This window comes from Chenopodium quinoa, unplaced genomic scaffold (genome assembly GCF_001683475.1).
Source record: "Chenopodium quinoa cultivar QQ74 unplaced genomic scaffold, ASM168347v1, whole genome shotgun sequence".
NCBI classification, from domain to species: Eukaryota; Viridiplantae; Streptophyta; class Magnoliopsida; order Caryophyllales; family Amaranthaceae; genus Chenopodium; species Chenopodium quinoa.
The window spans coordinates 241,324-250,100 of NW_018743051.1; the positions used below are offsets into that span (position 1 = coordinate 241,324).

Below are 8,777 nucleotides of genomic sequence, written 5' to 3' on the forward strand. Positions count from 1 at the left end.
TTTCTCTCTTATTCTATTTCTTTCTCTTAATTGCTCTATTTCTTTTTCTCTTATTCTATCCTGGCTCCTCCCTCTTTCCCGACTCATCTATTTCTTTACCACTCCACTCTCTCTCCTTGCCCTTCTTTCTCTTAATTGTTCTATTTCTTTCTCTTTCGGCCCTTATCTCTTTTTTTTTTTCTCCCAGCCTCTATCTCTCTCCCTCCCTCTCCTCTTGGCTTATCTCTATCTCTCTCCCTCTTTCTCTTATTCAATCCTGACTCCTCCCTCTTTCACGAATCATCTAATCTTTTTATCACTTTATCTCTCTCCTTGCCCTTCGTTCTCTTAATTGCTCTATTTCTTTGTCTTTCGGCCCTTATCTCTTTTTTCTCCCAGCCTCTCTCTTTCTCTTCCTCTCCTCTTGGCTCATCTCTATCTATTTATCTCTCTTTCTCTTCTCTATCCCGACCCTTCTCTCTCTCTTTCTCACACCTCTCTCTCGTCCAACTCCCTCCCACCATTTCTTTCTCTTCTCCAACTCCTTCCCTAGTTCATCTCTCTCTCACTCCTCCTCCCACTCTCTCCCTTTTTTCTTCTCTCTCTCTTCCTCCTCCCACTCCCTCTTTCTCTTCCTCTCTTCTCCTCCCTCCATCCTTCTTCATTTTATCTCTTAAAATCTATCTATTACTATGATTATATAAACATTTAAAAATACATTTACTTGTGAATCTAGCTCAATTCTACTATAAGGTTAAACGTTTAATTCTAAAAGTGCTACAAATTAGTTAACATTTCCATAATTATCACAAAACCACATTTGTTAACGAATATCATTTAGTGAAAGATTTGAAGTTTGTCCAATTCTAATTGTCGATTTCTATTCCTTCTTTCTTGGTCACTCTGTTTCTCTATCCCTTTAACTTTCATTTTCTTTTATTTATGGTCCATAATTTTGAGTAGTTTTGAAAGTTTCTAAAACCTATTTTCATCTCCTTAATTACACCTAAAAAGTTTCTCCTTACTTTTTTCATTTCCTCTCTCTCTCTATATCTAAAATATCAAAAGTACATATAACGATGTAAATATATACTGGTATCTATGCATACAATCTCCAAAGTGAAACACATTAAGAAATTGATTGGACTTCTTCCTATATCCAAAGCATATAAAGTAGTTTGACAGACACATAACGGATAAATAAAATTGTGGAGTTTAAGAGTAAATTTGCATAATGCTCTGCCTATTGAGTAAAGAGGCTAGTGTTATTTAGGGTAATATAAGTAAAAGTGATGCGTTTAAAAATTACCCATCTTACAATACTCCTTAATAACCCAGAAAATAGGATGTTTTCACCTTTAAAAGCTTAATGTACAGTTATTGAAAAAAAAAAGATCTTAATGTACAACCAGCTAACAATTTGACTGCAAAAACTTCCACTCCAAATTATCCTGAACAAAACAAATTGATCGTATTCTTAGATTATACATGTATCCAAAAGAACATATTAACTCGCCAGTTTGACGATAATCAAATCAAGCTATATCATATCAAACACACGATCAGAAGATAATTTACAAAGAATATAGAATTCCGGGCCTACTAAGAAAATTCTCGATATTAAAAATGGATTAAAAATGTGTAAAAAAGTAACAAGCCAAAAAGCTACGAAGCTCAATATCATTACTCCGTACTATATATCAGTAAACAGTCTAAACACTTGTGAAGCTCACTTTTTGTTTTGCCTGAACGACAAGATAAAGAAAAGCGATTTGTTGCATTTGAAGTCATAATTATCATCGCTATATGCTTGATGCAATGAGCTGCAGTTGCTACCTTAAGAGTATTAACCTGAAAGAGTTAGACCAGAACTCCAATTAATCAAAACCAAATATTTCAGTTGAAAATAAGGAATTCTTGATATCACACTTGTAGTGGCATCATATAACTTCAGATAGTTTTCTTGTTTTTGCAAGCATACCTCACTGCTTTATCTATTAACAGACATTTATTGATCCCTAATCAAAAGCATAAAGTCTAATATGTAATAGTATAATATAGGTAGTATAATACAGGATTACAAGTTCACAATTACATGTAACAGAAATTAAATGGATCGTTGAGCACTCTGCTTATAATTTACTTCTTATAATAAAATAATACATGGCTGTCCATTTTGGATCAAGAGCGTCTTATAAAGGTGTAATCATTGAAGATAATTTAAAACAATTAGCTCAATTTTGAAATCATTAAATCTTTTAGTAAACAATTATTGGAGTCGTCTTTTTTACATGAAAATTTACTGAAGAGTAACAGTTTCAAGACGGTAATGCGTGGGTTCTTGACTCCTCTGCTAGTCAGAGCTAATTTTCTAACAACCTTCATTAAGAAAATAATCAATTAGACATTTAACAATCTTAACCAAATAAATAAATAAAGGCCTAACTTTAGAATGCAGAGAAATCAAATCCCTATTTTTTTTTTACCAAATTGCATCAAAACTACCCCAAAATAATGAACTAATTGATTTAAACTGGAAAACTACAATTTTAAAACGATTTCAATTGATTTGAGAAAACCCCTCAATTTTAAACAAACTCAACTAAATCAGAAGCCCCCGATTTCTTATCGAATTGAATTGAGAAATTCTCAATTTTAAACTGAACAACTAAATAAAGGAAACCATGTGAATGAAGAGATACCTTAGTAGCAAGTTTCTAAGTAAGAGCCATTGAATTAGTTATCCATATATCAAGAACACACACACAAGTACTCAATTTAGAAATGAAGCTAAAGGATCCCCAAACAAAACAACCAACCTTGCAGCAGCAACAAGCACAAAACAATGATACCCGAGAAGAACACAAGAACAATCACACCACAACAACTAACTCACAAGCACCACACAGCAATCCCACACACCACCATAACACGAAGGGAAAAAAAAGACCTTGGAAAAGCTCCTCACATTTGCACACAAGAACCCAAGATTACCTCTTGAATTCTAACAAGGATGAAAAAAATGAGTGTTTACAGTGTGACCATTGCAGAGACATCTAACCAGCAAAACTCTCTCCCAGATTTATCTATACAAAGTTAAAACCTTAGGGTTTCAGTACAGTTGTAGGTTTGCTGTGTTCCATATTTTCCCTAAATTAAAACATGAAACCATTTCTATTGAAAAAATAATTCAAAGGCAAACTTTATAAAGTTAAAGTTGATATATAAGAGAAAACCATTAAAAGTGGTTTAAGAAAAAGTGTGTTGTTTGTTCTACTTCCCACAACCCTTCATACCTCTTAACTAAAGTAAGCAAACACTGCCCAATTGCAAGCTCGTTTTTTACAGCTACGCCCAACCCAACATGTGACCCAGAGATCAAATTAGCATCAACATTCAACATGATAATACCTTCAGAGGGGGGGGGGGGGGGAATCCAACCTGATGCAGAAGGGTAGTCATGAACTGCAGTTCTAACGAATACTTTGTGTGTATAAGAGTCATACACCTAAACATATTTTACAAATCCCATAGTAGCACACATCATAGCAAGTATAGTAGCGAGTCAAGAAGGATTACCACAGCAAGGATAGGAGGACCTTTCCCTGAAGAAGCAGCATGGTTTGGAGCCACATCCTACCTTTTATCCCCTGTCATAAGATAAATTGGGAAGATTCAGGGCATAGAGCGTATAAGTCTTATGATCTCGTAGTTTATTGAACACAAACCACTACAAGTAAAATGAATTAAAACACTATATAGATTGCAACTGCATGTTAGAATTTTACGAACTTGATTAGTATTGTTAGAGCATGCAATGCTACATTTAACATAACTAACTTCAATCACCCCTGCCATGCACTGATTTTAAGTCGCAGACTTTACCTGAAAATGATTCACTTGCATCTTAACCATCTAGTAGCAAAATCGATAGTCTACAAGTAATGAAAACCCCTAGCAAACTCCATTAAGAAAATAATCAATTAGATAAATAGATAAATAAATAAATGAATAAGCCTCTGACTTTAAAACGCATGGAATATAATCCCAATTTTTTACCAAATTGAATCAAAACCACCCCATAATTCTGAAATAATTTTCCACCCTCCATTTCTGCATATATAAAAATTAAAGCACCGCTCATAATCAAGGTACAAGAAATACAACGAAAAAATAGGGAAATGAACACAACCTTAAAGGAAGAAACAATGAAGCCCAACCAATCTTCATGAAACAATTACTCATACATCACTCATACAGAAGAACACAGAATAAATAAATTTCAAACTGAATTTAACAATAATGGTGCAAATATAACCTAATTCTCACAGCTGATCTAGCGTTTAATGGTTTTGTCATTTTAAGAGTTTAAATGACTGAAGTTGGTTCAGATTGTAATTCAGATTTTTTATCAAAATAGTAAGGAAAACATGTTTTGTTCCTCGAAGTTGCCATTTTCAAAAATATCAATCTTGTACAAAAAATGATGAAAATTAAAATTGTCCATAATTTAACAGCAAACGATTAAATGTAGCCTTTTTCTTTTTATCATTCCTTAATTGTGGGTAACTTTTCCAACTTACAAAGTAATTAAGCAACAAATCTAAGTACCCATTCTACGTTAGATCATTATATTCATCAAATGACATAAAAAATTGACAAAATTACTAAGAATTTGAAATAATTAGTAAAGGAAAAACGAAAACAATTAAATGAAAGAACCCATGCATAAATTTGCACGAAAACAAACACCCACCAAAAAAAGGAAGCAATTATCAAACTCTAAGATATCAAAGTAAAATAGAGCAGAATTGTACCTTTCCAGCGGGAAATTCTCCAGAAAAAGCTAAAACCCAGAAGAATATGATGAAGAACAAGTTTGTTCTGCAAGAAAATTGAGAAAATTCGAAGAAATTGTAGTAAAAGAAGTAAGAATAAGAGGGAAATGAAGAAAAAAAGTGTCGAATATAATTGAGAAATTACAGTTTGTTAGTTGCTATTATTAAAAGGTAATGAAGCTTTAGCTAAATTTGTTTCTCTTTTATAAGCTTTACTTGAAAGGTTAGGCATATATTATTATAAATCAAATTCCGCCAAAGAGATAATGCTTTGGGGAAACGGACTCATACAAACAAGTTCCAAAACATTAAGAGTATCCCACCGAGCTACAAGATGGGCTACCGAGTTACCTACCCTTCTCACATGTGACGAAATAAAAACATTAAACATACTTGACATCTCCTAATATCATCATGAATTAGGCAAATTAATATTGGAGAATAGCCTGTGAAGTTGTTATCAATCTTCTGAAATACCTTAGCAGAGTCTCCTTCAATCCAGATGTTCAAGATGCCCAACCTATGTGCAATTTGCATTCCAAAACGCACCGCTTCAGCTTCTGCTTACTCCACCTCTAATTGCGCAGCCACCCTTCGAACAGCAACCCACAACAGCTGCCCATGTTCATCCCGAGCAACCGCATCAAAACCTACATATTGAGTGGTGATGTGTGCATCAACATTTTATTAGTTTAATGTCGTTAAGAGCATCCTAGGCATTTTGGTGAGCCCTGCAGGAGGTTTTATCCACGAAGAGATCAGTCGAGGCGCACTTTGGGTAGAACAGCTAAACACCTTCTTGGCATATCTACAATAATCTTCCACTGACAAATGCAGCAGCATTATATTGGATCACATATAAATATAAATAGATGGAGTAATGATATATTATTAATCTTATTTCAACATATTTGTCAAATTGCTATTATGTCAAGATCTTTAGCGTGCCCAGGCATATATCTAGCATGACTTAGTTTAGTGCAGTAATAAATCGAATTATCTTTAATGTTCATTAGAGTAGATATATTTATAACAATTTGATTTGTTATATGTACAATTACTACTTTATTAAAGTGATTCTTAATCAACAAAAATATGCATTATAAGAAATATTGAGTTGAATTTTTTTTTTTTTTTTTTTTAATTTTTTTTTTTGAAACAATATTGAGTTGAATTTAAGAATGTTGCTTAACCCGAAGTTGGAAGTTGGCCAAGCTAATTTGAGTTGAATCACAATAAAGGGTCAATGTGAAAGTTGGCCAAAAAAAGCTATACCAAATGTTAAAGATAGATCATGGTTTTAAGAAACTACCATAACATGTTTGCTTTTTACGTATAGCTTACTCCATAAATTTTGGTCCATATATTACTTTCTACGAAGTATATTTTAATTCTAAAACTAACAGTACAAATATGAGTTGAATAATCATAGGTTGAGTTGAGTCAACTATTTCAGTATTTCAAAACATATGTACAGGTTTGGGAGTTCAACATATTCATTTTCTACCCAACCAAGCACAACCAGTTTACCAACATAAAATAAATGTAAAGCAAAGAAGAAAGATAGTACAATAACCAAATAGGAGTCTATTAAAGGATGTGTTTCAAACTGATAATACAAAAATAAATGCATAACAAAAGACATACCCATAATTGTAAACACAAAGCAAATTTCTGGCATTCTCGCAACTTCGCCAGTGATGCCTTTATTGTAAACTCGAATTTCAATGTCACCCTCAACATTAACCGAAGAGCTGCACCAATCCCCCAACAGATTAATAACATCACAGACATATACAATGGAGTAAATTATACACCTAAAGTTACACAAACATACTTTTCCACAAGTTGTTGAACAACATAGGCACCCAACATTTCATTATGGACAACGACACGATGCCATTGGGCTGGCATTGTGTGAGATTATGATCAATGTATGACCGTCACTATGTGAATTTGCGTACAATACACCCATATATTCCTATTAAAACTGCAAAAATTTACACAAATATCCAGAATACATCCAAACCCCTATTAAATGCCAGAATCTTAGTATACATAAAAAATACTCCTATAAAACTGCAGGAATTTTCTTAATTATACAAAATGCATCAAATATATGCATAATCCAATATCAAATCTCAGTCATTCGACCAATATACTATGTTTAGTAACTTAACAAACAACATTAAGCACCCGTTTAGCGATTGTTAGCTCGAATCTCAGTTATTCTTCCATATCTCAGAATATAGAGCAGCAAAAACAGAGAATAAATTCAAAATAACAAATACAAATCGAATTAAACTTTTATTTAGACAGATCTCCGCAAAATTGAACATCTAAACCCTAAAAACCATGGAAAAAAAACAAAAAAATTCAAGAAAACACACAAACCTGAGCAGCTTTGTAAGCATTCAAAGTGTCTTCATCGATCCTCTGTCAAATTCAGAAACAACCACCTTAGATCGACCAAAGAAGAGTAGATCAACCAATTCGCAAAGCCAGAAATTATATCTTTACTTAGATCTAACACAAAATGGTCTATTTATGACCAAAAAGTAAAAATCAATTTTGATATTTCATCTCCCCCAACTCCGGTCACCGGAGCTACAACGAGCTCATGGTCAACCACTCAACCGTCCTCGGCCGCCGTCCAACTGCGATCAAACTCTTCAGGTACTCTCTATTTTCGCACAAATTTGATAATTAAGCCTGCTTCATGTTTTTCCTGATTTTTCAAAAGGGCGAAATCAACACTTCTTCATCAATAATTAGTTTGATTTTTCAATCGAATTTCAGAAAATTAATTAAGAAGAATTACATTCGATTTTTCAATCAAAATTCAGATTATTAATTAAGAAGAATTACCAAAAAAAACATAGCACAAAAAAGGATTAATGGACTTCTATGAAATTATAGCTATACCCTAGATTGTTAAATTGATATTAGACGCTTATAAAAAGGATAAAGATCTCACCCCAACAAAGAATCGAAGCCCCATAATCATCATTGATTGGATGATCGGTGGTTGCTGAAGGTGTCGAAGGTTTCTCTCTCTAGGTTTCTGAGAGAGAGCGAATGAAGTAGGTGAAAGGAAAGCTGAGGAAATGAGAAAGAGCAGCCAAGTATCAACCTACCTTAGCTGGCAGTCAAAGGAAGGCCTGAAGAACAGCTGTATTCCCACAGATGGCAAGCAAATGCACAAAGCTAAGTAAGGGCAAATCCGGCAATTCATTAAATGTAGGGGTGTCTTTGTAATAGCACCACAGTGCACTGTTCATAAGAACAGTATTTCCTTTTGCATGTTTTGTAAGGTCTATATATATAGATATGGAGTATAGAAAATTAGAAAAGTTAATACCATTGCTTGGACTGGATCACATGTTAGAGCTTTGTCTTGCTTTGTGTTAATTATTTCTCTGTTAGGGGTTACTCGAGTTACCGCGATTACTCAAGTTACTCGGTCAGGAATTACTTGAGTTACTCCTTATTAAGTAACTCCTCAAGTAACTTCTGACCGAGTAACCCCTCGAGTAATCCATGACTAAACCCCTCAAGTAACTCCTAACCGAGTAACCCCTCCCCCTCAAGTAACCCCTGATTGAGTAACCCCTGACTGAACCCCCAAACAACCCCTGACCGAACTCCTTAAATAACCACTAAGCGAGTAACTCGAGTAACAACTGACCAAGTAGCTCGAGTAACTCATGACCGAGTAACCCTTATATGATTAACCCCTGACCAAGTAACCCATCAAGTAATCCTTGACCAAGTAAACCCCTCGAAGAACCCCTGTCGGAACACCTTAAGTAACCTCTAATCGAGTAACCCCTCAAGTAACCCTTGACCGAGTTAACCCCTTGAATAACCCTTGTCTTAACCCCTCAAGTAACCCTAACCGAGTAACTTGAGTAACCCCTGACTGAATAACTCGGGTAACCCCTAAAAAAATAACTCAGG

The 8,777-nt window shown here is 34.2% G+C and overlaps 1 long non-coding RNA gene across 9 annotated transcripts; it reads right to left on the reverse strand.

Annotated features, from left to right (window-relative positions):
• Positions 1–1,398: 1,398 nt before the first annotated feature.
• LOC110730963 lies at positions 1,399–7,946 on the reverse strand. Of its 9 annotated transcripts, none has more exons than XR_002513188.1 (9): positions 7,795–7,946; positions 7,212–7,545; positions 6,655–6,807; positions 6,465–6,571; positions 5,295–5,641; positions 4,797–4,863; positions 3,865–4,092; positions 3,559–3,629; positions 1,399–1,830 (listed from the first exon to the last, which is right to left on the reverse strand). It is a non-coding gene; the product is annotated as an uncharacterized LOC110730963 (long non-coding RNA). The 9 variants fall into 9 exon arrangements; XR_002513185.1 differs by lacking the exon at positions 6,655–6,807 and having other exon boundaries at positions 3,865–3,933; positions 4,039–4,092; positions 7,795–7,945; XR_002513183.1 differs by lacking the exon at positions 6,655–6,807 and having other exon boundaries at positions 3,865–3,941; positions 4,039–4,092; positions 7,795–7,945.
• Between the last annotated feature and the right edge of the window lie 831 nt (positions 7,947–8,777).